At 39.8% G+C, this 23,519-nt stretch overlaps 1 long non-coding RNA gene across 1 annotated transcript in view; it reads left to right on the plus strand.

The window, feature by feature from the left end:
* The window catches only part of LOC135981108 (uncharacterized), a 75,307-nt gene that overhangs the window by 48,675 nt on the left and 3,113 nt on the right, over positions 1–23,519 (plus strand). Inside the window, exon 3 of the long non-coding RNA XR_010598070.1 lies at positions 22,571–22,636. This is a non-coding gene — a long non-coding RNA (uncharacterized LOC135981108). The remainder of the gene's footprint in view (positions 1–22,570; positions 22,637–23,519) is intronic.

Here is a 23,519-nt window from a genome sequence, read left to right on the forward strand (position 1 = left end):
AGAAATGTAAGTATCTTAGGAACAAACAAAATCCTAGCAGTGGTATAGGCCCATTATTAGATAAAGATGGGTAAGATTGTTATTAATGCCAAAAAGACAAAAGTGTTTATTAAATATTTCTGTTCTCTAGTTGGAAAGAAGCAGAATCATAGGATTGGAAGGGAGAGGTCCTCTAGTCCAATCCTCTGCACTCATGGCAGGACTAAGTATTGTCTAGACTATCTTGACAGGTGTTTGTCTAACCTGCTCTTAAAAATCTCCAATGATGGATATTCCACAACCTCCCTAGGCAATTTATTCCAGTGCTTAACCACTCTAAGGCTTGGTCTACACTAACCCCCCAAATCGAACTAAGGTACGCAACTTCAGCTACGTGAATAACGTAGCTGAAGTCGACGTACCTTAGTTCGAACTTACCGCGGTCCAGACCCGGCAGGCAGGCTCCCCCGTCGACTCCACGTACTCCTCGCGGCGAGCAGGATTACCGGAGTCGACGGGGAGCACTTCTGAGTTCGATTTATCGCGTCCAGACAAGACTATCTTGTCTTGTCAAGCCCTAACAGGAAGTTTTTCCTAATGTCCAATCTAAATGCCCTTGCTGCAGTTTAAGCCCATTGCTTCTTGTCCTACCCTCAATATTAAGAACAATTTTTCTCCCTCCTTGTAACAACCTTTTATGACCTTGAAAACTGTTATCGTGTCCCCTCTCAGTCTTCTCTTCTCCAGACTAAACAAATCCAATTTTTTCAATCTTCCCTCATAGGTCATATTTTCTAGACCTTTAATAATTTTTGTTGCTCTTCTCTGGACTTCCTCCAATATGTCCACATCCTTCCTGAAATGTGGCACCCAGCACTGGACACAATACTCCAACTGAGGCCATATCAGCGTGGAGTAGAGTGGAAGAATTACTTCTCGTGTCTTGTTTACAACACTTCTACTAATACATTCCTGAATGATGATTGAGTTTTTTGCAAGAGTGTTACACTGTTGACGCATATTTAGCTTGTGGTATGACCCCCAGATCCCTTTCCGCAGTACTCCTTCCTAGGCAGTCATTTCCCATTTTGTATGTGTGCAACTGATTGTTCCTTACTAAGTGGAGTGCCTTGGATTTGTCCTTATTGAACTTCATCCTATTTTCCTCAGACCACTTTTCCAGTTTGTCCAGATCATCATGAATTTTAATCTTATCCTCCAAAGCACTTGCAACCCCTCTCAGCTTGGTATCGTCCACAAACTTTATAAGTGTACTCTCTGCCATTTCCTAAATCACTGATGTTGAACAGAACCAGACCCAGAACTGACCCCTGTGGGACCCCACTTGATATGACCTTCCAGCATGACTGTGAACCACTGATAACTACTCTCTGGGAATAGTTTTCCAAACAGTTACGTATCCACCTTCATAGTAACTCCATCTAGGTTGCAGTTCTCTAGTTTGTTTATGAGTAGGTCATGCAAGACCGTATCAAAAGCCTTACTATAGTCAAGATACCACATCTACCATTTCCCTCCTATCCAAAAGTCTTGTTAGCTTTCTTTGATGAGGTATTAGGTTGGTATGACATGATGCACTCATAGTGCATGAGGATGATGAAGTACTTTCCAGTCCATTAACATGTAAGGCGGATGTTAGAGATCTACTAGGCATAAACATTTTTAAATTGGCAGGTCTGTATAACTTTGCACCCAAGAGTCCAAAAAGAGATGGCTGAGATTTCTGCCCTGCTGATCATCATTTTTACTAAACTTTGAATCCTGGGGAAATCCCAGAAGTCTGGAAGAGTGCTAATATGATGCCAATATTAAAAAAAAAAAAAAAAAAAAAAAAAAAAAAAAAAAAAAAAAGCAAGCAGGATGACCTGAATATCTATAGGTTGATTAGACCGACATCAGTCCCAAGCAACATAATGGAAAAGTTCATATTGGATCCAATTTAATAAAGAAGTAAAGGAGAGGGATGTAATTAATGCTAGCTAACATGATTTTTGGAACATAAGTCTTGTTAAACAAATCTGATTTCATGCTTTGAGTTTGGTCGATAAAATGAACTGTGTACATATGAAATACTTGGACTTTTGTAAGGTGTTTGACTTACCACATGACAGTCTGATTAAAAAAAGAGCAATGTACAATATCAATAACTTTAAATGGATTAAGAATTGGCTAATTGACAGATTTCAAAGTAGTTGATGAAGAATCCTCATCAAATGGGAGTGTTTCTAGTAGGGTTCCTCGGGGATCAGAAGTAGACCTTAAGTTATTCAGCATTTTCATCAGTGACCTGGAAATAAACATAAAATCACTGCTGATGGTATCTGTGGACAACACAAAGATTGGCAGAGTGGTACATAATGACAGGGCAGTTGCACAGAACTATGTGGATCCCATGGTACTGGTCCCATTCAAACAAAATGTGTTTCGATATAGCCAAGTGCAAAGTTATTCATGTAGGAACAAGAAATACAGAGAACATTTTCCTGAAAAGAAGTTACTCTGGAAAGGATTTAGGGATCACAATGAATGGGCTACTCAATATGATCTCCCAGTATGATGCTGTGGCAAAAAGAACTAATGCAATCCTTAGACATATAAACAGGGAAGTAGATAGTAGGGGGGTGATTTAATCTCTTTATATAGAATTGATGAGACTGATAATAGACTACTGCATATAATTCTGGTGTCCACAGTTGGAAAAAAAAAAGGAAAAATTAGAGAGAGCGTAGAGAAGACCTGCAAAAATGATTTGAGGACTGGAAAAAACACCTTTACATGGAGCTCAGTTTGTTTAGCTGATCAAAAAGAAGATTGAGAAGTGACTTGACTGCAGTGTTTAAATACCTCAATGGGTAGAAAATAAAGAACCCTTTAGAACCCAGTAATCTAGCGGAGAAAGACATAACAAGAAGTAGTGCATGGAAGCTGAAGTCAGACACTTTCAAATTAGAAATAAGGCACAACTTTTAATTGAGGGTGATTGTTTTAATGTTTAATCTACAAATGGAAGTGGTGGACTCTCCATCTCTTAAAGCATTCAAATCCTGACTGGAGCCTTTCTATTAGATAAGCTTTAGCTGAACACAAGTTATTAGGCCTAGTACAGGGATAACTAGGTGAAATTTAATGGTGTATGATATATAGGAGGTCAGCTTAGATGATCTAATGGTTCCCTCTGGCCTTAAAATTCATAGCTGGTTATTTAAATATCTTTCAAGCGAACCCACAAGAAGGGGATGAGTCTTCAGAAGCAGCCCATGTTTCAGGGAGGGGGGTAGAAGAAATAAGTTGGCTAGCTGAGGGAGATTCACAGGCTTTTCACAGCATAAACAACCTTGTGAGCTGGTGTCTTTCCCAACCTGCCCTAAAAAAAAAAAAAAAAGTCCACACACTGTGCAATCAGAAACTCATCCCCACAATAACAATATACATATTTTGACAGAACAATGAGTTTCAGCAAATTGTGACCTTACAAGGCATACTTTGTATGAAATATCACAACCATATACAAATGATTAATATGTGGGTTACAGGGTGTTACTTTTGAGGTACAGTGCGGACATGGTATTATTTGTTGCTATCAGTCTATTTTGACATTTACTAGTGCTGGTCAATATTTTTCAAATGAAAACAGTTTCTTCTCAGAAAAGCCTTCCCTCCATATATTAAAAATAATTCACCAAAATTTTAATATTTTTGTTTCACTATGTTCTCCTTTTTTCAATTTTTTCATTTATCATTTTTTATTTTGTCATTTGTTTTTTCTATCTTTCTTTCTTTTCTCCAGTCATTTTTGAAACTCCATATCTATCTTTTTGAAAAATGATGAGGGGGGAGAGGAGGAATTGAAATGAGGAGAAATGAAAAAATATCATCAGGATGTTTAAAAAAGAATTTCATAAAAATGCGTCTCTCGGCTCTCATGAAACAACTTTGAAATGTTTCTCCTTGTTGTTAATTTTTTGGACAACTCCATACCTCCCTCTTTGCTGTGCTATCTTACAGGAGCTGGCCACTTTTGAAGGGTAGCCTTCAGGGGTGTAGCAGCTTTTATGAATGAAATTTCATGAGTGCCTACTTGAGACACAATGGCTGCAAATCTCAATAACAGCTGTACTGTGCTCAGTGCAGCTTTGGGATGCTTGGAAGGAGGAGACAACAAATCACCTTGTTGCAGTTCCTGTATCCTGAGGCAGGCTGGGAACTGGTCCAGAGTGCTCTGTACAAGTTAGAACCTTTCTCTGTCTCCTCTAACTTACACTTGGCTCTCTGTCACCTTAAGAGATCATTCCAGTAGCCAGGAATAGCCAGAGTGTAGCAATGATCATGCCTCTTATTCCCCAGCCACACTTTAATACCAAGGCCAGCACAGAAGGTGGCATAGAGCAGGTATTGCCCTGTCACTCAGGCAATTCTCCTTTAATGACCCAGGGAGTTGAGTAAATCAGCTTTATGACTATGTTGTGTTACTGAGAGCAATGCAAAGCAGGAGGATTGGGGTGTTGGGGCTTGTAGCCAGAACATGGCCTGATGCCTTCTGGAACTCTCAATAGGATCCTGAGGTTGTGCTTTACATACACATTGCTCCTTGATATAGTTAGCAGTGGGCAAGTTTAAAGAGTCCACATGGAACCATCATGGTCAAATGTAGTTGTCGCCTTGACTGGCATAACACAGCTTAATGCAGAAATGTTGGCAAGGATCCCATGGGACCCCTTGATGACAGTCTTTAATGCCTGCCACCACTGCACCAAACAGAAGTATTGGAATGCAGCATGCACTATCACTGGACAGATGTTTTGCCTACAAGAGAATGGAGTTGATTACCTTATTCTCCTGGGCTGCAGGTTATGAGAACAATATTTGGTGTTCAGAATAAAACAGATTTTTAATGACAAATGGCAACTTTTTATTGACTGCACTATGGAAAAAAATAGAATTACTTCATGCTATAATATATATGGTTTCCCTTCTTGAGCTTGTTTCTTTCTTTAGCAAATATGCCTGTGTAGTGGTATTGTGCTGTTCTAAATTGCTGAGGTTAAAGATTAGTAATTGCAAAGAATGTGACAATTTTTTTTTCAACAAAAGATGTATTAAGTACAACACTCAGGACTCCTGCATCCAAGATCAGCTATGTATGGGGGTGGATATAGATCCTTGATTCTCTGAGCAGGTCTGTGCCAGCCCTAGTTCCAGCATGAGTTCTAGCAGCCTAGGCCTAGAGATTGCAATGAGTTATGCCAGTGGTGCATGGTTTATCACACCCTCCATCAGCAGAGTGTAGCCCTCACTCTCTTCACCCCCAGCACACCCCTATCCCTGAGGAAGAGGTGTTTGCATAGGAGTAAGCTCCACAAGCTGAGTACTGCCACCTGCTGGGGAACTTTTCAACAGGCGAGTTACTGGCAAAAATCAGCTCTTTTGTGCTGTGTGCCATGCACAAGAGCTGGGTCTGAAATGATAATCCAGCCTTCAAGGTATTGTGTTGCAACTGGAATCTAATTTGTGCAATTACAGAGGGGACTAGTGCTATTTAGATAATCTCTGTATTCTAGGCAGAGCTGGCAGCATTGCCTGTAGTTGAGTGCCTGACATTTTTCACTATAAAGGCCCTGCTTTCAGTTGCTTATAACTTCAGAAAACTTAAACAGCTCAGGCTGAAATTTTCCATGGCGGGTGTCTGCCTCGAGCTGAGTATTTATTTTATTCGTGAAATTTCAGCTAAATGGTTTCCAAGAATGAGATTTGGAAAAAAATACATGGTGTTACCCATGTTAAGTGGCTCTTCACTCCTCCTCCTTGCCTCCCCTAGTGTAGAGGATGTGGCTGGAGAAAAGGTGTGGCCAAACATGCTATACTATGGCTATTCTTGACTGGCTTTGTGGCCCTTAAGGTGAAATTTAGAGAAGCCCTGAGGGTGCTCGAGGAGTTTATCTATGCTACAAATACTATCGCAGTAGAGCTATGCTAGCGAATCCCCCTAGTGGAGACAGTTAAACCAACAAAATTAAATTATTTTGCTGACATAGTAAACTACCTCCCTGAAGGACCTAAGAAATGGCCTCTGGTGCCTGTATAACTGCATCTGCATTATAGCTTTTGTTGTCATAGCTGTGTCAGCTAAATGGTGCAATTTATTTTTAACACTCCTACCTGACATAGCTATGCTGGCAAAACTTCATAGGGTAGACTAAACCTAAATTGCATGAGGGCTGAACTGGCCCTGCACAACTACCGTACACGGGAAGGCACAAAGGTGACTAAAAGGCACCTACTTCCTCACGCTTTTTACACACACATCTTTCCAGTGCTGAGCAAAGCTTGGGTAGAGCAGACCGTCTGATACCTTGAGGTGGCTAGCTCATTTTATAAAACAGAATGCTGATCTTATTCACATGGACAGCATTCGAAACCACACTATTGAAAATGGAGAAAACGGGATCCTTGATCATCTCAAATTTCCTGGTTGTTATGAATACCCTTAGATTAACGGGCACTGAGAGGGGAATCTGATTGGTCTCTGTTCAGTGACCATCCAAACATATGCATTGCATCAGAAATACTCTATAGAAATCTGTGAATTCCACACGTGTTCCCTCGGAAATGAGGTACTTATCAACATGTGGAGTACTTTTTTTGGGACACTGAAATGCACAACCTGACTTTTGTAAAGGACTTTTTTCCAGGGTAGCTAAGGATTCTTTTTCTTTCTTTGTCTTTTCTGTGGCTTTTTTTTTTTAATCAATGTGTTGCCAGCAGTGAATGGGCTGTTAATAAGTATGCTGAGATATTTTGTTACACACCTTTTAGAATTACAGTTGGGCAGTTCAGGAAGCTAGCAGGCAAAGGGCCTCTTAAGTTATTGAAGATTATGTCCACTTGTGTTATGGGCCTGTTCCTTCATAACATGCTGCACTAGTATATAAGAAGGTACTGTAACTTAAAATGTATCACTTTGCCTCCCCACAGTACTTGTTCCCATGAAGAACAAACTGTTCCTGATTTGGCATGGAATGCTATAGCTTTATATTTCAATATGAATGCACAACTGGACCACAAGAGCTGTGGCAATATTTTCCCTTGTCACTTTTATTTGCTAGTCTTTGTTTCCTTGCTCCCTTCAGGAGCAAAGTGTTTGTTTTATTTGGATGACAGTTTTCATAAAGGAAAAAAGAAGAGAACATATTTTAAATAAGGGAACTAAAGACATTTAGATGTATAACCCCTTTCAGTTAAAAAAGGCCTGAATTGGAGCCCTGGATCCAAACCTTTCCAGACTTTAGTAAAGTTCAGATTTAGGCCTGAATCTTTGTCCAAACTACGTAGCTTGGCCCCATTTCTAATGTCTTCCAATATAGAGAAGAGTTGTTGTAGCTGTATTGGTCCCAGGATATTAGAGTGACAAGGTAGGTGAGGTAATACCTTTTTTTTTTTTTTTATTGAACCAACTTCTGTTGGTAAGAGACAAGCTTTTGAGCTTACACAGAGCGCTTCTTGGGGTCTGGGAAATGTAATCAGTGTCACAGTTAAATACATGAAAGTACATGTCCAGATGTTTTGATGTTGCTTCCTTTCTGTGTTTGCCTACAGCATATGATGCAGACTGAAACTTTGAGATACTAAGATTGCACTTCAGTATTAGTCCTTTCAGTTTTTCTTTGGAAGAGAAAATACTGTGCCTTTATTTTGAGGTCTTTGGTTCACTTCTCTGCCCACCTACTATGGACAAAACAGTTTCATCCGTAATAATCTTGGGTAGTACATATCTGAGATGATGGGGGTGATACATCCTTTACATTCAAATAAAATTAGATTGCAAAGCATAAGGAGTATTATTAATCAAAGATGTAAAAATACCATAGCATTACTCTTGAAAATTGTGTGATCCGATACTAAGAGGTAGCGGGGGTGGGGAAGCAAGATTTTTCATGAAAGTGCAACCCCACTGTGATGGGGTGTATAGCTCATCCTGGCTCTAAAAGAGTTAACTGAAGATGGAGAGCTTGTTTAGGGCTCCCAGTTGCACCTAGAAGGAGTCCCTGATGGAGACCTGGGTAATTTCTATGACAGACATAGTAATATTTTGTAATATCCTGGACAAACTTTACTGAATTAACTTTGTGTCTAGGAGCTCATTGTGTTTAAAAACACAACTGTTTATTGTGGTATTTATGTAACATCTCTAGGGGGAGACATTAATGTAAATTGTGGGAAATGCTATGAGCTTCAAAGAACTATTTGAAACAATGGGCCAGACAAGAATGAACTTTCAAAGTTAAGTGAGTTTCCCAGGAAATCTATAGGGGGAGGTATATGCAAATGTACCCGCTCTGGTTATGCAAGCTTCTGGAAGCTGCACCCTGATGAAGGTACCTTTTGTCTGTTGATCACCTATTATATGAGGACAATATTAGAGGCCCAAATTGTATAAAGGAGTGACTCTCAGATTCATGGTGTTCTTGTTCTGAGCCAAGGTGGTTATGAACTGGTGACCACAGAAAAACTCCTTGGTGAGGTTTGAAGGACCTGCCAGAGTCCTTGTTGGAGTTGGGTGCTCTCTGGTAAGCTTATTAGCATGTAGGTAGTTGATTTAATATGTTTTCTCTGTAATGCTTTCACCTTAAGAATAAATGTGCTTGTTTAAAAAGAGCAGTGTGGTAACATATACCCATGAGCAATTGTGCTGTTTGTAGCCTCTGAAGAGACAGCCAAGCAGGCCTGCTTAGGCAGTTGGACTTGCTACGGATCTCATTGTAGGCAGGGAACTCTGCAGAGTGGAAAACCCCCCATCAGGCAGCTCTCCACCCAATGTAGGTGACGGCTGGGGATCCAGAAGACTGAGAGTGGGTGCCCGTGTTGGATCATAGAGAGAGAATGCAGTTGCTCTGAATTGTGATTGTTTCTGTAAAGAGAGGAAGCCCAGAGTGAATGGAGTCTGCAGGGAGAGAGGAAGAGGAATTCTGCAGTCCCTCTGAGTGAGCAGTAGAGACTGGTACCTGGAGAGATACAGAGAAACCACTAGGGTGGAGCATGCTCTGGTGGTGAGTCCTGACAAAAGGGCCTGGACCTTCAGGGAAGAAACTCAAGAAGGTGCTCCACTGAAAAGGAGCTTCAGGGGGGAGTTTAAACCTGGGGACAGGCCTGGATGAAAAAGGGCAGCAGAGATTAAAGTGACTCCTGAAGTGGGCCTTAGAGAAGGCCAACCACCAGACAAACAGTGTTGGGGGTAGAGTGCAGTGAGGCAACTCTTGGGAGTCAGCATTTTGGAGAAGAACATACAGCTGGGGAGGACCCAGGATGGATTAAAAGTTCCAGTCCAAGGGAGATGGCAAAAATTGCTTTCATTGTAGTTTTTGTTTTGCTTTTGAATTTGGTTGAAGGACACCAGGGAGAAGTCCTGGGGTCACTATTCTAACAGAGTGCAATGGAAGACCAGCCCTGGAGAGGCAGACAACTTATACCATTTACCAGTGTCACATCCATATGTTTGGGACACTGATACCTCAGAAGGGGCGAGACTGTAATTTGACCTTGCTGGAGGGTTAAGTCACAAGAAGACGGAGACCACCACAGGACAGATGTGACGGTTGGCAGGGAATAGTAGACAGGAAAGAGCTGCTGCACCAAGTATAGCCACAAAGGGGTGCTCTAGCAGTGAGTCCATTCCTCTACACCTATACATAAAGATAGATCTCAAATCACTAGTATGGGGACTGATTATGCAAATGCCTCTTGGCATGCCCAGTGTGAACAGAATATTTCCAAAGCTTGAACAGTTCTGGACAGAGCTGAATGCTCCTGCTGTTGAAGAAAACATTCTATGCCTTCTCTCCTGAAAAATTTGGCGCTGGGTTCTTACCTCATGCCCTTCACTGGGTTCTTATTACCTCATGCCCATCCCTCATGCCCTTCACCCCAAAAACTTGTTCAGCCTATGCCCTAACTTCTCAAGTCCTTTCAATTGTATTGGAGTAAAACGTACTTCAGTGTTAAATGGTGTGTGTAAGTCTCTTGTAAACAATGGGGCAAATCCATCCCTGGTGTAACTGCACTGACTTCTACTGTGTATAGAATGGAGGAGTACAGAATTATGTCAGTATATACCATCTATGATACTATGCCATTTGTTGGAAAAACTATTTTAGTAAATGTTCACCTCTCAAACTTGTCACTGAAAGAAGATGTGCTAGTAATAGTACAAGGCCTTTGTTTTTCCTACTAGTACTAGTATTCATTTGGCACTCAGTGGGGAACACAAAGTAGTTGCACTCCAGTGCAACAAAAATGTACCTGTGCTTTGTAGGACAAAATTCAAAAGAGAGAACTTGCAGAATGAAATGCTTGATGGTAATTGGTGGGTGCGCAAATGGCATCTGTTTTGTTGTTAGTCAACAAAATGTAGGACATTTCTGTCTCTGGATATCAAGCACACATGCAACATTGTGCCCATGGTAAAATTAAATCTCAGACAAATGTTTAATCCTGTTCCTTTTACAAAATAACTTCAAATACCAACTTAAAAGATCCTGACAAAATGCTGGTTCTTATGGGCGAGGATTGCACTGGTACATAGTAGGAGAAGGTTAGAGGGCTGAAAGTATTGTATGTGTGAGGGAGAGGGGGGGAATCAAAGAAGCTCCGGATGTAGTTAAAGAATCCTCTGCAGCCAAGGATACATAGAGAGCTGGGAAGGCCATGGGTATATTAAGGCAACTGGAGAACGACTGGAAGCTATTTAACAGTTTCAGATAGCCACAAGATCAGACAAATTATCTGCCTTCTAGTGTGATTGATTTAGAGAGGTAACATACTTTGCTGTTTGTTGTCTCAGAGGTGCTCATTTGACCATAAATTTGACATTTAAAAAAGCTACGAAGCCGCAACAGTAAGCCCACAATTAGGGCTGTAACAAGATTTCTGCTTTTCTGTTTTCTCTCACTCTCTGACATGTGCCCCTCTCTATTACTTCATGAGAAAAGTGCCATTCTGCCTGACGTTTCTCATGTGTAGTCTTATGCCACTGAAATATGTTGGGGGAACTAAGCTAATCAGACAAGACACTAATAAGAGTTGAGCTTTGAAAATGTAGAGACTTCCTGTTTGTAAGTCTCCTAAAATTATATGAAACCTGTATGAGGTTTCATATCTCTAAAACAAGAGAGTCAATTTTTAACGTGTTTGTTTATTCCTGACAACTCGGAGTACCACATTTTAAACAATGCATTTTTGAGTTGTTCTCTGATGGTCCCTCTTACATTCTGGGAATTATTCTATCAAGGAATCTGCAGAGTTTATAAATTTTGCAGGCTTCTCAGTGGCATTATAAACTCCAGAGGCTACCTAGAGAGAGCCACTAGCCGATTGTCAGGCTTATCAGAGAATGCTGCTGAGGCTTGGGGTGTTGGTGGCATTTATCAACTCTGAGGATCAGCAAGAATTAAGTCAGGAAGGCTATTGAATATATAAGAACATAAGAATGGCCATACTGGGTCAGACCAAAGGTCCATCTAGCCAAGTCTTCTGACAATGGCCAATGTTAGGTGCCCCAGAGGGAATGAACAGAACAGGTAATCATCAAGTGATCCATCCCCATTCCCAGCTTCCGGCAAACAGAGGCTAGGGACACCATCCCCACCCATCCTGGCTAATAGCCATTGATGTACCTATCCTTCATAAATGTATCTAGTTATTTTTTTTAATCCTGTTATAGTCTTGGCCTTCACAACATTCTCTGGCAAAAGAATTCCACAGGTTGACTGTGCGTTGTGTGAAGAAATACTACTTTTTGTTTGTTTTTAACATGCTGCCTATTAATTTCATTTGGCAACCCCTGGTTCTTGTGTTATGAGAAGGAGTAAATACTTCCTTATTTACTTTCTCCACACCGGTCATGATTTTATAGACCTCTATCATATCTCCCCTTAGTCATCTGTTTTCCAAGCTGAAAAGTCCCAATCATATTAATCTCTCCTCATATGGAAACTGTTCCATACCCCTCATCAATTTTATTGCCCTTTTCTGAACCTTTTCCAATTACAATATATCTTTTTTGAGACGGGGCAACCACATCTGCATGCAGTATTCAAGATATGGGCGTACCATGGATTTATATAGAGGCAATATGATATTTTCTTATTACCTATCTCTTTCCTAATGATTCCCAACATTCTGTTAGTGTTTTTGACTGCCACTGCACATTGAGTGGATGTTTTCAGAGAACTATCCACAATATCTCCAAGATCTTTCTTGAGTGGTAACTGCTAATTCAGACCCCATCATTTTATATGTACAATTGGGATTATGTTTTCCAATGTGCATTACTATGCATTTATCCACATTGAATAACATTTGTCATTTTGTTGCCCAGTTACCCAGTTTTGTGAGATCCCTTTGCAGCTCTTCACAGTCTGCTTTGGACTTAACGATCTTGAGTAGTTTTGTATCATCTGCAAATTTTGCCACCTCACTGTTTATCCTTTTTCCCCAGACCATTTACGAATATATTGTACAGTTCTGGTCCCAGTACAGATCCCTGGGGGACACCACTATTTACCTCTCTCCATTCTGAAAACTGACCATTTATGCCTACCCTTTGTTTCCTATCTTTTAACTAATTACTGATCCATGAGAGGACCTTCCCTCTTTTCCCATCACAGCTTACATTTCTTAAGAGCCTTTGGTGAGGGACTTGTGAAAGGCTTTCTGAAAATCTAAGTACACTATATCCACTGGATCCCCCTTGTCCACGTGCTTGTTGACCCCCTCAAAGAATTCTAGTAGATTGGTGAGCCATGATTTCCCTTTACAAAAACCATGTTGACTCTTCCCCAACAAATTATATTCATCTATGTGTCTGACAATTTTGTTCCTTACTATAGTTTCAACTAGTTTGCCCAGTACTGAAGTCAGGCTTACTGGCCTATAATTGCTAGGATCACCTCTGGAGCCGTTTTTTTTAAATTGGCATCATATTAGCTATCCTCCAGTCATTTGGTATCAAAGCTGATTTAAATGATAGGTTACAAACCATAGTTAGTAGTTCTGCAATTTCACATTTGAGTTCCTTCAGAACTCTTGGGTGAATACCATCTGGTCCTGGTGACTTATTACTATTTAATTTATCATTTTAGTCCAAAACCTTCTCTAATGACACCTCAATGTGGGACAGTTCCTCATATTTGTCACCTAAAAAGAATGGCTGAGGTTTGAGAATCTGTCTCAAATCCTCAGCCGTGAAGACCGATGTAAAGAATTCATTTAGTTTCTTCGCAATGGCCTTATCGTCCTTGAGTGCTCCTTTAGTATCTCAATCGTCCAGAGCCCCACTGGTTGTTTAGAAGGCTTCCTGCTTCTGATGTACTTAAAGAAAAGGTTGCTATTACTTTTTGAGTCTTTGGCTAGCTGTTCTTCAAATTCTTTTTTGGACTTCCTAGTTATATTTTTACACTTCACTTGCCAGAGTTTGTTCCTTTTTATTTTCCTCACTAAGATTTAACTTCCACTTTTTTAAAGGATGCCTTTTTGCCTCTCATTGCTTCTTTTACCTGGTTGTGGCCTTTTTTTTGGTTCTATTATTATTATTATTATTATTTATTTTTAATTTTGGAGTATACATTTAAGTTGAGCCTCTATTATGGTGTCTTTAAAAAGTTTCTATGCAGCTTGCAGGGATTTCACTTTTTGCACTGTACCTTTTATTTTATGTTTAAGTTCCTCATTTTTGTGTAGTCCCCCTTTCTGAAATGAAATGTTATCATGTTGGGCTGCTGTGGTGTTTTCTCTGCCACAGGGATGTTGCATTTAATTTATATTATGCTCACTATTACCAAGTGGTCCAGCCATATTTACCTCTTGGACCAGATCCTGTGCTCCATTTAGGACTAAATCAAGAATTGCCTCTCCTCTTGTGAGTTCCAGGACTAGCTGCTCCAAGAAGCAGTCATTTAAGGAACTTCAACGTTCAAATCAATTTAAGAAACTTTCTCTGCATCCCATCCTGAGGTGACATGCACCCTATCAATATGGAGATAGTTATAATCTCCCAGTATTATGGAGGGTTTTTTAAATTTTTTATAGCCTCTCTAATCTCCCTGAGCATTTCGCAGTCACTGCCACTATCCTGGTCAGGTGGTTGATAATATATCCCTACTGCTATATTCTTATTATTAGAGCATGGAATTACTATAAGTGCTGCAAGACTACCAGGTTCAGAGCAACTGCAGAACTTACAAGCTCCATGGAGCCAGAGAGAGGTTATGCAGCAGAAACATTCTGGCTGTGAGGCACTTGGAAACATCAGACTTCCCAGATCCGTTGGCTGTTTCTGGAGCTTCTGACCTATGAAGCTTATTAAGCACTGCAGGAGTTCTGGCCCAAGTAACTCTCTGGATTCCACAGACTCTGTAGCTTCAACAGTTCACTCTGAAACTCCAGATTTCCTAGCTTGATGACGATCTCTGAGGAGTATATGAACTCTACTGAAAAGTCTTCATATCAGAGCTTTCTAGCACTGGAGCAAGCTGTCCCATGGTAAGGGATGGTGCAGTGTATAAACTCCTCTTACAATTTCTGGGACACAAGAAAGGATTGTTCACCATCTTTATGTATGTCTCTATTGAACATCATCTGATCCGAAGCCTCACAGTGCCTCTCTTAGGAAAATACCCAAATTAGAGAGAGAGAAAGAGGTTATAACAATAAGTGACTTGAGTAATTCACATAGCAAGTTGTAGTTTAAAATTGGGAATAGAATCCAGCACTCTTGACTCCCAATCTTTGTCTTACTTGCCAGCCAAACTGTCTCCCAGAGCAATGGAAAAGTGTAAAAATCAAACCAAAACAAAAAATAACCCCTCCATACAATCTACCTTCTGTAGGGACAGTAAATAAAATGCTCTTCAATCACTATCAAATTGAAAAAGGAATCAGGGCCATTGTGAGTCTCTTCTGGTGGAAGAATGCCATAGTTGTTGGCATATAAATGTTTGTTTGTGTTATGGTCCTGTTGTAGGTGGCATTTGCACTGTCAAAGATTTTCAGATGATCCTTTTAAAAGTTGAGTTGAATTACACTGGGTCTCTTCCAAGCAGCCAATCAGCTGTGCATTATCAGATAGATGGAGCTACCCCATTCTCATTAGGGCTATGGTAAATACCTTTAGCTATGTCTGTAGGCGGTTAATTGAAACCTAGGTGAGAGTTGTTGACTTTTATTGCTTCAGACTGTTTAAACAACTCCAGCAAAACCAAGATCTGCTTCCTTTCATTTCTGTTCTTCAGTGAGATTGGCTGGGTGAGGGAGTGAACACTCTTTAAATTAAAAAATTAATATTTGCTGTAATAAAACCAAAGAAAAATTAGCACTGCAATTGTGAAATTCATAAGCATGCCTTGGCCTTTCCAGACACCAGACGCCACTGACTCTTGGACATGCTCTTACTTAATTTCCTGCCAGATAAACTATTAAAATTATGCAGATTATATCATTTGGAATTTATTTCAACTTTAAATTTAGTGAGTTTTTTGTTTGTACCAATTAAGCTGTAGAAATTTGAAAGATAGAATCTGGAAGTGTCTGATTTTTAAACTGGCTGTGTGCCAACCGGTGCAAATACATGAATGATTATCTCAATTTAGTGAGACAAACAGGCCTTAGCTATATAATTTTTCTGTAAAACTAACTGCACAGTCTGAAGCTTCGGAATCTGCATCTGACTTATGCTGGCAAGGACTGTCAGTCAGCATTTTTTTTTTTTTTAACAGTCAGGTGCTGACTGAATGAAATTTTACTTCTTCCTTAAATAGTTCTAGGTACAATAAGGAGCCACAAGAGAGCTGATCCAGATTTTAAAATGTTAACTATAGATAGTGTTTGGCTTTAATCAGTTGGTTGGCCAGTTAAGATCTTTTCCATTGGGTTGGGCCAATAACCTTAGTGGCACCATAAACAGTGAATGCACTGCCTTTAGGAGGGAATCCAAAGTCCAGGATGAAATCCTGGTTCTATTGAAGTCAATGACCAAATAGCCATTGACTTTAGTAAGACCACGATTTCACCAAGTTTCTGAGACTTGGACAAAGAGGGCTTCAGCGTATCAGGGAGGCACAATGGCTCCTGAGGGGAGGGAGCATGTCATTCTCTGTGTCATGGTGCCCAGCATTGTCATGAGAGAGAAGATTGCTACAGTGCTGGCACTTTTGGGATCATGGATTCTTATTAAAGGATGGTAATTTTAAGAAGTGTTGTAAAAAGGTAAGAAGAAATCCCCCCCCCCCTTTTTTTTTTTTTTTTGGCAGGGGGACGCCATTTCCTTTGCTGTTTCTGTCTACATGATGTGATTATAAAAGCTGTCAGTCTCAGACCTTGGGAAAATCACACACAATAATCCACCCAATATGTCAGCTCTTAATTGTATGAGACCTCCAATCATACTGGTAGTAATAACATAATCATATTTTTGCCAAAGGAAAAGGTAGCTATTCTGGAGAGAAGCTGTTTTTCTGTGCAAACTGCCAGAGATGCACCAAAACGATAGGCCAGGACATATTCATATTGATATCCTTTATATAACTGTGAGTGTCTTAGGGAAAAGCGTCTCTTTATTGTTAGTAAAATAGTTCACATTTTGTAGAATACATTTTTAACAGTTCTGCATTATTAGAATAAAAAAATACCTTGCACAAAGGACTAAAGGGCTCATTTTTCCTCCAAATGGCTCAAAATAGCTGTATCTATTTGCAGCACAACTTGCAACACAGACTACTTTTTTGTGACCTATCCCTGAGTATGTTGATCTGGCTATAAGCATGGTTTCCAGATCTCTGGTTCTGGCAAAGATTTGTATAATCATAAAATAGGGCAAAAGAAACAAGAAAACAAAAACAGGGAGCAGTGAGTCCGTGGAGAATTTTTAAAAAGCAGAAAAGTTGACTCTGAATTGGGTACGCAACCTGATATGCAGTTCCTTGCTAGTAAATCAGTTTGTGACATTTTGAATATGAAGAGTGATATGTAAACACAAATTCTATTCTACTAACTTTTCAACTTTGCCTCCTCCCTGCCCACCCCCAAAAAATATTATGTATCAAGGATTGAAATCTTAAGACTGGGGTTCTATGATGGCATAGTAGAATTGCTGATGGACACATGACAAATCTTTTTCCAAGCATTGTCTGTAATTAGTATTGTTTACTGTCTGTTTCAGTAGTGCTGAGAAGCCACAGTCATGGACCAGGACTGCATTGTGCCAGGTGCTGCACAAACACAGAACAAAAAGAGAGTACCTGCACCCAAGAACTTATCATTCCCATTGTGTTTATCACTTTCAACTAAAGCTTGGTGTAGTGTGATCAAGTGGATAGAGTACTAGATTGGGCCTCAGGAGACCTGGGTTCTGTTCCTAGCTTTGCCACTAACCTACTGGGTGACCTTGGCAAGTCACTCCACTTATGTGTGTCTCAGTTCTGTAAAGTGGGGACAAACCTCTTTTTGTAAAATGCTTTGAGATCTACTGATGAATAAGAGCTTGTTGGTGGAGGTGGTATTATTCCTACAGATTGTTACCCAAAGGTGGGTCCTGCACCCATGCAGATCCCCACTGAATTTGCTGTGTCCGTGCAGAGGCTTAGTGACACATAATTTCTTCCTGGATTGGGCCCTTTCAAAAAACCCTCAAAATGAAACAAAAAATTTTCTTTTGAATATTTCACTGAACAAAATGAGGAATTATGATACTTTCTGCAAAAATATTCATTTTGTCAAAAAGCCACTTTTCATCTAAATGTCTTTGATCAGCCCTAGTAAGTATAACAGAAAAAAGGTTGTAAAGTATCAGAGGGGTAGCCGTGTTAGTCTGGATCTGTAAAAAGCGACAAAGAGTCCTGTGGCACCTTATATACTAACAGACGTATTGGAGCATAAGTTTTCGTGGGTGAATACCCACTTCGTCAGATGCATGACGCTTTTTACAGAAAAAAGGTTGTGTTTTGTGCATTCCACAGGATTTTGTGTGAACTCCGTTTACCTGTTCCTCCAACTTATCAATAATACCCAGATTCTCTCCCCCCACCTCCCTCACTTCCCTTAGTCACACTAAATAGTAACTTCCTCTGCAAAGAGTCTCACTGATCATGGTGTAAGCTACTTCAGGCATGTCTGGACTTTAGTTGGTCAGCTGCCCCCACCCCAATTTGTGTTAGTTTATCTTCTGTTGCTGCAAGAAAAAAAAATACATTCATGTTTTTTATATCCTTTAAAGGCACAAAAAGGTGGCAGGGGAGAGGGAGTGTTTAGGAGGAGATTTTTTTTCTAATTGACTAGCATATCAGTTGTCTCTTAAAACAATCTATAATATTGGCTATTGCAGACTGATATAGAAAATGCTATTTTGGCATCTAGATAACATTATTTAAGGTATTTTAAAGCATGTATGACCTAAGCGTACTCTAACCGATTGCTCACATCTCTTTTTATACTCTTGCTTTTCATTATATGTGACAAGATTTACAGGCAGTGTCTATTCCCATTAGGCTCTCGAACATTGTTTTACCACCTATAACACAAGCAGCATGTTGTTGATTTTTATCTTCTTCCTTTACAGTTTATTTTCCAGCACAAAATTCTATAAAGGAGATTAAAATTACCCAAACGGGACCTCATCCAGCTCCCACTGAATTAAATGAAAACTGTATGGATTTCACTGAGAGTTGGATCAAATTCACATTGCTAACTTTGCTGCTATGCTTATTATATCTGTCCCTGGAAATACACCTTTTTAATGCTTCAATCCTTAATTCTTACATTGTATGTAGTAAAGTGGTTTTTCTGTACTAATTTGAAGACTCTAATATCACATATTTGGTTTGTTTACTTTTTTAACAAACGTAGCAAAACATTTTTGGATATTCTTGACACATTTACTGGTGGTTTTCTATATTCAATATCTTTGACGTTACAGTGTTTCCTATTATCACTTGGGATTTGGGGATTTGACAGTTTTTAAAGGAGTAATACATTTATTCAGTTTTGTGAAATGTTGGTGGGTAACACCTATTTCATTAGAAGGTTCAGGCTGATTGGCTATATATATGTTGTGGGGGGAGAGAGAAGGGGAAAGACTGACTATATTATATGTCTGACCCCTGTGATCAGACTCTGGTTGGTTGTTTCAAATAGAAAGGCCTATGTCTCAGTTTCAGTCCGTACAGGTGAACTTGGAACCTGAAGAATACTGTGTGCCTAGGGGTATGTCCATTTTTTCCCCCTGAGCCAGAATATCAGTTGGAAGTTTCAGTTCATAATGGGCTTTAGAAATGGAAAAGTCCTATAGTGAGGTATATTGACTTTAAGCCTGGTATAAGTGGGTAAGTAGCTCAGATAAATTTGGCTCAGGATGTGAATTTAATATAATAAAAATAGGCCCAGTTCCTGCCAAGACTTATGTGCTGAGCTCAGTGTGACTAACCATGTGCATAAAGATACTCACATATATAAATCATCACAGGACCAGGGACATGGTGGGTTTTCTCACATTTTTCAGCAATTAAGAGGTAGATTAAAAAGAACAGGCACTCTGTAACCCATAGAACATTCCCAGACTACGCCACTAATGTCTTCTGGTATTTATATAACACATCTTGAATTTTTACAATATAATAAACCTGTATGTTTTCCAGCGCCATCTCCTTTATGTTTAAACCTCAACAGCTTACTTGTGTGTAGGTCCTCTGACATATTAAAAGTATATCTTGTGTGTGTATGTAGGTGGGGGGGAACTCTTTCTGTTTCCAAGTTAAAACCTAGTGGGAGATTCAGTTAATTAGTTCTCTAGCTAAAAGTCAGTGGTACACTTTTTTCTGCATCCTCTGGAATACTATTGCTATTTTGTTCAGGATAATTCTCAAGTTTACTGTTTTTGTTTGTTTTTTAAATAGATTTCTTCTGTTTTCAGCAGCACTTTCCCCCCTCTTTGCAACAATTGTACTTCCATTTCTGCATTAGTAGAAATTCTGTTACTAAGCTGACCAGTTATTAAATATAGCTTTAATTATGTACTATTTGAGAAGATATTAAAGAAACGTTCTTAAGTTTTCTTGTTAATGCCTGACTCCTTTTGGATCTCTTCCTCACCAGTGCCTATCTTACAACTTCTTTTAAAGATTCTGTGTAGAAGAAGGTAGAGCCTGACAATCACTATGGGCCTGATTCAGAGCTCACTGAAGTACGCTGAAAAACTTCATTGACTTCACGGGGCTTTGAAACAGATTCTTCCTATATGTTTAGGTTTTTATAATAAGGATTTATCCGATCAGTATAGTAAGAATGAAACTAGTCCCTGGCTCAACCATCCCACTCTGAGCTATAATGTGACTACTTCACCGCCTGTACTTCTGATAACTAAAAGGCCAGTATGACATTACCCAGGGTACAATCTGTACTGATGAACAGCTGTTCCCCCCCCCTTTGTTCTCCATCCCGGGGTGTCTTTTACACTGCTTTGCTGTGAGAGCAACCACTCCTGGTCTGCCCCCACACAGCCTTCAGCATGTAAATTAATCCCAGTTATACTACAAGAGTGCTATAGCCAGCCACCCTTGAATTACACTGCAGAGTAACACCAGCAAATTCCCAGTCCCAGACTTCCCCTCAGAAATGGACAATACAACCTCATATGAAGTCTCTAATTTTATTAATAGAAAATGATATGCACATATCCTGTTATTCTAAATGGAGCTTCCCTAAAACTTCAGTACAAACACTCTGGTCTAGATAAAACAAGTTTATTAACTACAGAAAGATAGATGTTAAGTGATTACAAGTAATGAAGCATAAGTCAGAATTGGTTACAAGAAAATAAAAGTAAATTGTAACTAATGCCTAACTTAACAAGCTAGAGTGAATTCGAAGCAAAGGTCTCTCTCACATGTTTTAGCAGTCTTACTAACTGAATCTTTCAGTCAGGATCCCTCCCCCAGTCCAAAGCCATTCCCTTTGTTCAGGTATTGTGGATGCTGTGGGTAGAGAGAAAGGAGGGATGATTTGGGGCATCTGCTCCCCCTTTTTATAGCTATTTCACTTATTTGAGAATCATCTCCTGCTGACGTTCAAGAGACAGTCTGTGTGGATGGAAACCCCCAGCTGTGTCTTTGTCAAGATGTAGATTTTCACGCACATCCTCTTTCCTGCCAAAGAATGGCCACTTAACCAGGTGATAATCTATTTGATTTTGTTGATGCCTGGCTGAGGTGTCGGCTAATCTTTTGGCTCTGGGGAACTGGTTTGTGACTTTTCCCCAGACTTACAACATCTTTAGTAGAGTTGTATAACTTTACATACAATGTTGCTATGCACATTTTACCAGAACAATATTGATCAGTATATTGAGTTTTCAAATGATACCTCACAAAGCATTCTTTGTATGAAATGTATCCTTTATAAAAGGGGTGAACATAGGGATATGGGCTGTCACAGCTGGATCATGAACTTCTTTTGGTGATAAGCAATGAGCCTATTCATGCGTGGAAGAGTAAACAAGAATATGGATAAATAAAACAAATGGAAACAAATGAGATTAAGCTTTGAGAGCCAATGAGGGGAGGAAAGGTCCAAATGCCCATAGTCATTGTTAATTGTTTGACATTAAACGTCATGGATACTTTGTTACGGCACGTGCAGTGGGAGCCATTTTGCATGGAGAGACAGAAATAAAACCAGAGTAGGACTTGTGCATAAAGGAAAACAATCTTAATGGCACAGTTGGGAATCAGCCTCTATTCCTTTGTGTGAGTGTTCTGTTAGCAGCAGCTCTGCACTGGAGAAATTATTCTGATCAGAAAAAAAACCTGACTCAGTGAACAAATCTTACTTGTGGATGCAATAGATTCTAAAAGAATCGTCTCAGAACTAACACAGCATTTCTTCCCAGATCTGTCTGCCTCAGACATTCAGTGAAAGATTCTCCTTGTATTTTTCATGTCTGTTAGCGCCTACAGCCTTCATCTGTCTTGTTTGTTTAGATTGTAAGCTCTTCAGCACAGGGACTGTATCTTGCTAGGTATCTATACAGCACTTAGTACCTAGAAGCTCTAAACAGAGCTTCACTGTGCTATCAGAATACAATTCACTACCAATCCTGGTAAAACATGACATTATTACAGATATTACCTCCAGACTGTTAACCAGTAAATTACATTCTCATTCATTCTTCTCTTGCACACCACCAATACCGAAGATGATATTGGTATATCTGCCATGGCAGCCATACCCAAGCAGCTGCAATATAAAGGAGTTTCCTTATCCCCATTACTTCTACAAGGAACAGCAAAGAAAAGTGGAGGAATTCCACCCTCTCGCTACTTTAAAACAGTTCCTCATTTTCTCAGATGCTTTAAACTTAACAGCCAGACAGGCAAATTCCAAACAGAGTACCAGCCATGATCTCTTGAAGTGTGCCAGGAAAAGGTCCATAAGCCTCCATCTGCTTTAAACATCTCCAGATGAAACACACAAATACTAATTTAGAGCAAGAATAGAGCAACAGCTGCTAATGGATTATTCTCAATCCATACAGGAGACGGCAATGATTTCCGAGCAACTGGAACAGTAGTATGGGAAGAATGGCTTGCTTCATATATATGTATGTATTTGCATTTAAAAATATGTAGAGGTGCCCATGCAAGGCTGTTGGGTGTGGGAGCTATTGACCTATGCTCATCCTATATGCATTAGCCTCAGGAAGTTAATGGGCTTTGCAATGTACTTGAACGTTAACCAATCTGAATACTCTGGTGAACCCAGGGTGTGTGGGGAGGAAGCAAGTTCCAAAGTTAAGGATCCTCTAACTCCCTCTTGCACTCCAAGGAACCCCAAGATGGAGTGTTGTTTCTTGGGGCGCTATCTACCCTGGTGCTTCCATGGGATAATGCACCATCCCATACACAGGACTCTACAATGGTGAGGAAATCAAATGCTATCCCAGTGATGCCCATCTGAGTCTACAAATACTGCATCATCCCCAGCCTGAACCTATAGAATCCCATAGTCATTATTTTGTCTCATCTAGCTAGGAATGTCATTTGAGTTTGGGGTGCACCTGGCAGGGAGAAGTGGTAAGTGTTCTCACCTAGTTTAAACTGTAAGTGTATGTTGTCTCAAACCTTCTTTATTAAAATAATCTCAGATGAATTGCTGCATAATAGCTTGTACTCATTACCATAAATGTATGCATAATACTGCTTACATTAACAAAAATACCCCTTGGTAAATCTATCAACCCTCGGAGAATCTATTTAAAAGCCAGACTGATCCATTTGAAAGAAAAATGATATTTCAGAGTTATGTTTCATCTAATCTGAATAGCTCAACTAGCAGACTAGGCGAAAGGAATTGTTGCATATAAAGAGTCTATAAAGAATTTTACCACAGTCACAAGAATACAAAAAAAGGACACACAGAAGGATGTTAATGAACCAAGACAAATGGCCTTCAGTGCAGATCTACTAGCTGAGTGGTGTCTCATG

The sequence above is a fragment of the Chrysemys picta genome, chromosome 2 (assembly GCF_011386835.1).
Source record: "Chrysemys picta bellii isolate R12L10 chromosome 2, ASM1138683v2, whole genome shotgun sequence".
Taxonomy (NCBI): domain Eukaryota; kingdom Metazoa; phylum Chordata; order Testudines; family Emydidae; genus Chrysemys; species Chrysemys picta.